Source organism: Vicia villosa, unplaced genomic scaffold (genome assembly GCF_029867415.1).
Source record: "Vicia villosa cultivar HV-30 ecotype Madison, WI unplaced genomic scaffold, Vvil1.0 ctg.000843F_1_1, whole genome shotgun sequence".
Lineage (NCBI taxonomy): Eukaryota > Viridiplantae > Streptophyta > Magnoliopsida > Fabales > Fabaceae > Vicia > Vicia villosa.
The window spans coordinates 377757-382195 of NW_026705373.1; positions in this window are offsets into that span (position 1 = coordinate 377757).

The following is a 4439-nucleotide window of genomic DNA, read 5'->3' on the forward strand; positions in this document are numbered from 1 at the left end:
GTGTTATGTTACACTGCTATTGACTGCTATATATACTTGCCTGGTTATCATTTTTGCTGTTAATAGTATTAAAATTCGACACTGTTCTGAACTGATGGACAATTTATGGTATCTGTCAGCACTGTCTGGTCACTTGCATGCGTGACCCACTTGCCTGCAACAGGAGACGCCCGTCTCCATCTGTGTGGGACCAGCTGACAAGAATCAGGGGACAGGAGACGCACGTCTCCATGCTCTGCCCCAGCAGACTGACTGCCTGAGACGCACGTCTCCCAAGGCCAGCAGTCTGCATTTGACCACGCAGACCATTTTTCTTTCCCTCTTGAATTTTGAATTTGAATTTCAAAATTCACTCTTCCTCATTCTTCCCCTATTTATTCCATTTAAACTCCATAAACCTCATTCATCCTCCATCATTCACCTCTTAATTCTTCATCATTTCCTAACCTTCTATTCTATTCAAACTTCAAACACCACCATTAATCCATTTTAATTCTCCATTAACCACACCATTTTCAAACCTCACTATAAAACCACACCACCACCACTCTTCTTCTTCACAACTTTCATACCATTCTCTATTTTTCTACACTACATTTCTATTTTTCATTTCCATACTCACCATGCCTCCACGTTCATTCATCCGTAGTGAGCGTCCCGAGCGACCACCTCCCGACCTTTCAAACATTATCTTCCGAGATGATGACAATGATGCTCAACGAACAAAATATGTCGCCTTCTACGAACGTTCGGTTGTTCCCACAAAATTTGTGAACACCGAGTGTCTAGAAACTTTGGGTCTCATTGATGGTGTTACCCGTTTGCTCACTAAATCTAGCCTCCACCATCTTTGTACCGAACCCGTACCTACTTATGAGCCGCTCGTCTTAGAATTTTTGAGTTCTTTCAACTACAACACTCCCTCTAATCAACCACTCTCAACCGGTAACATCCAATTTCGGATGTTCACCCGTGAATATGCTCTAGATCAAGATGTCGTAGCTTCATATTTGCATTTTAATCATGCACCAAACGCTCACCGCTCAATCTTTCAAGAACTCAATGGTCGATCTTGGGAGGAACTCGCTTTTGAATTTTGGTTCCATCTCACTGGAGAAAATCCTACCGGTTGGAGAGCTCTCCATGCTTCTCACATTCAAAACCCCGCTATACGTTATTTTCAACGTGTCCTGGGGCATACCATTTTTGCGAGATCTAACAACCACAAGGTAAACCAAAATGAATTATTTTTCCTTTACTGTGCGCTTAATAATATCCGTTTCAATGCCGCACCGTTTATGTTCCAACACATCCAAGGTTTAGTCAACGCCCCCGCTACAACCCCATTCTTGCTTGGCGGAATTATTACTTCCTTGGCCTGTGCTTTAGGTCTTGGTGACGAGCTCCTCTCACTCTCGCATCTCATGAAGCCTGCTCAGTCACTCGATCTCACCTACTGCCGTGACTCCCACTTGGTTTCACCCCGCCATGATGGCCGATACACTTTGGTCATCAACAAAGTTCTTATTCCTTATGTCATCCTTCCATGCCCAGAAAGAATCAACATCCGTTATGTTCAACGTTGGAGGCTTATTGAAGACAACCCTCAAGATGACCAACAAGAACATCCTAATGAACCTATGGATGCAAATGAAGAAGAACTCAACCAAGGGCAAGCTGATGTCAACCAACCTCCTCCAAACAACCCTCCGCCTATCACTCTTGAAGCCATGTATGCTGCTATTCAACGCCAAGATCAACTCGTTCAAGCTATGCAGACAAACCAAACTGAAACAATTAGGCTCATCCGAGAGATGGAACAGGAGCACCGTGACTATGCTATTAGGAACGAAAGTCAATACACTGAAATTGCTACATATTTGCATGATCTTGACATTCGTGTGAATGACTCTCCTCCTGATAGACGTCGCCGTGTTCGTACAAGAGGCGCGAGCAGTTCTCGCAACCGCAACAATGAGGAGTAGTTCTTATGCACTGAGGACATTGCATCATCTAAGTCTGGGGGAGTCGTATTATTTCTATTTCCTTTAGTTCTATTTTTCCCTTCAGTTATTTCCCTTCCTTGTAATGTTTTTCTAATTCAATAAAGAATATTTATGGAATTTAAGTCTTATATGTATAATTCCGTAGTTATTTCAATTTCTTCCATTTTCTTGAGCCATAACAAAATTTTTTGCTCCTAAACAATAAATACAAACCCCACACGTTCGTGAAATACGAAGCTACTCAAACACTAAACGCATAGAAATTAATTCAAGTTAACATCCTTATTGTCCCAACACTCTAAAACCCCCGAGTATGCGTAACCGATTTGAATACCCGTTATACCAAAACCATCGACTTTAAGTTTTGAAACAACCCTTAGTAGTTTATTCTAGCAGTCGGCACCGTCTTAGATACAAACTACGCAGAGAGTCGATGAATATAAGTGTATGATCCTCATAATAATAATTATGTGCTTAACCATAAGAAGAAATGTGCCTACTAAGTAAGGTGATCCTCACAAGATCATTTAACCTAACGGTCGCAAATCTCAAATACAAAGAGTTTAAAAAACTCACTGTCGATTGGTTCAGAAGTCATCTGGTACTGAACTTGGTAGGAAGGACTATTGTCTGATTCCCCACAATCTACAAGTGAGTGCTAAGGAGTATACCACATATTGTGCCAGAACTCCATGAGAAGGATCATAGTCACTAGCCGACTACTCTGCTATGTGCGTGTCAAGATAATGGGCTTAATGTGATTGCGCGCGAATGAAAAGGGTGAAACATGATGACGAGTCAAAAAGGTCGAGCTATAATGGCATGATTCGGATTGGTATGCATACTGGGAGTTGTCTAGTGTTGTTACTATAAGTTTATTGCTAGGATCATTATCACTTTTTTTTCAAATAAGAACTCTATGTAGCTGAGTATGACCGAACGACGTGGTGGAAGTGTGTTTCATTTATCTTTATCTTATTATTTTGCTTGAGGACAAGCAAAGGTTCAAGTCTAGGGGAATTTGATAACACGATTTTATATCGTATATTTAGCTTAAAATCCATAGATATTTATAGCATTTTCCGTTTATTATGTTAATTTATTATGATATTACGCGTGTATTTGCTTTGTTTCAGGTTTTACACTTCAATTACGACTATTTGCGAAAAGGAAAGAAAATTGAGCTTAAATGACCAATATTTATGCCTAAAAGATGAAAAGGGAGTGCTGAAGTGAAAGAAGGGTGCAATTAAGGACCCAAAGGCCCAAAAGAGACGAACCAGCCCACAAAGGAACAAAAATGCGTAGCCCAAACCATGCAAGCAAGCGGAGACGCACGTCTCCACGTTCTCTTCTGCCACGTCACCAAGAGGAGACGCCCGTCTCCAACTGCCCCTATTTTTCCTCCACTTGAGACGCACGTCTCAAGTCAGTCAAGAGCACTTCCTGAAGAAGCGGAGACGCACGTCTCCAAGTCCCAGTCAGAAAAGCTCCCTCAATTCACGGATTCCAACTGCAGAACCTCTCCTATAAATAGGACCTGCTATCTCACTTCCAAAGGGTCCGATTTCCTGCCAACGAAGTGCTGCCGAAATTGTACCGCGAACTGCTTTTCTTTATTCTGCTTTCTTTCAACCGTTTATTTTCTCACAACGATTTCTACACTGGAAATTATTGTGAACTTTTTATAGATCTAGCCTTACGTTAGATTTATCGTTTTATTTCCTTGTTTTTATTTTCTGCCATTTAAATTCCGAAGAACGATCCAGCCAACCTGTGGTGGAAGTTCAGTACTTGAAGATCCAGTTACCATTTATTTTATTCAGGTTTTTATTTACCGCCTTATTTATATTTGTTTGCATGATATATTATATGCCATTTAATATGCTTATTATTATGAACCGAACCGATTTACGCATGTTTAATCGTATTAATATGTCTGGCTAAATTACTAAAGGTGTCGGTATGTAAAGTAAGTTAACCGTAGGGATCCGAAATAAATTGGCTTAATTATGTTTTATTAATTATCACTTATTTTTGGTTTATATGTCTAATTTAATTAGTAAGTCTTAAAACCAATAGAGCGAAAGTTTGAGGGGTTAGGACGGTCAAAGGTTAAAATCAATAGAGCGAAAGTTTGAGATCTTTAACTAGATAGTAGACATAGGACATTAGTTTTAAGGATGGCGAAAGCGTATTAAAACTAATTGGAACTTATCTATTTTCAAAAATTGTTTTTACACTCGAGCGGGATGGCGAAAGCGTACGTTAGGGTTATTAGCTTGCTCCGAGTCAACAGAGCGAAAGTTTGAGATTAGGAGATTTAAATAGATAACAACCTCGTAAAATAGGCATTTTATTAATTACATTGTTTCCAAAAAGCTCTTCTAAAATCTAATGGGATGGCGAAAGCGTACATTAGGATTAGGATAG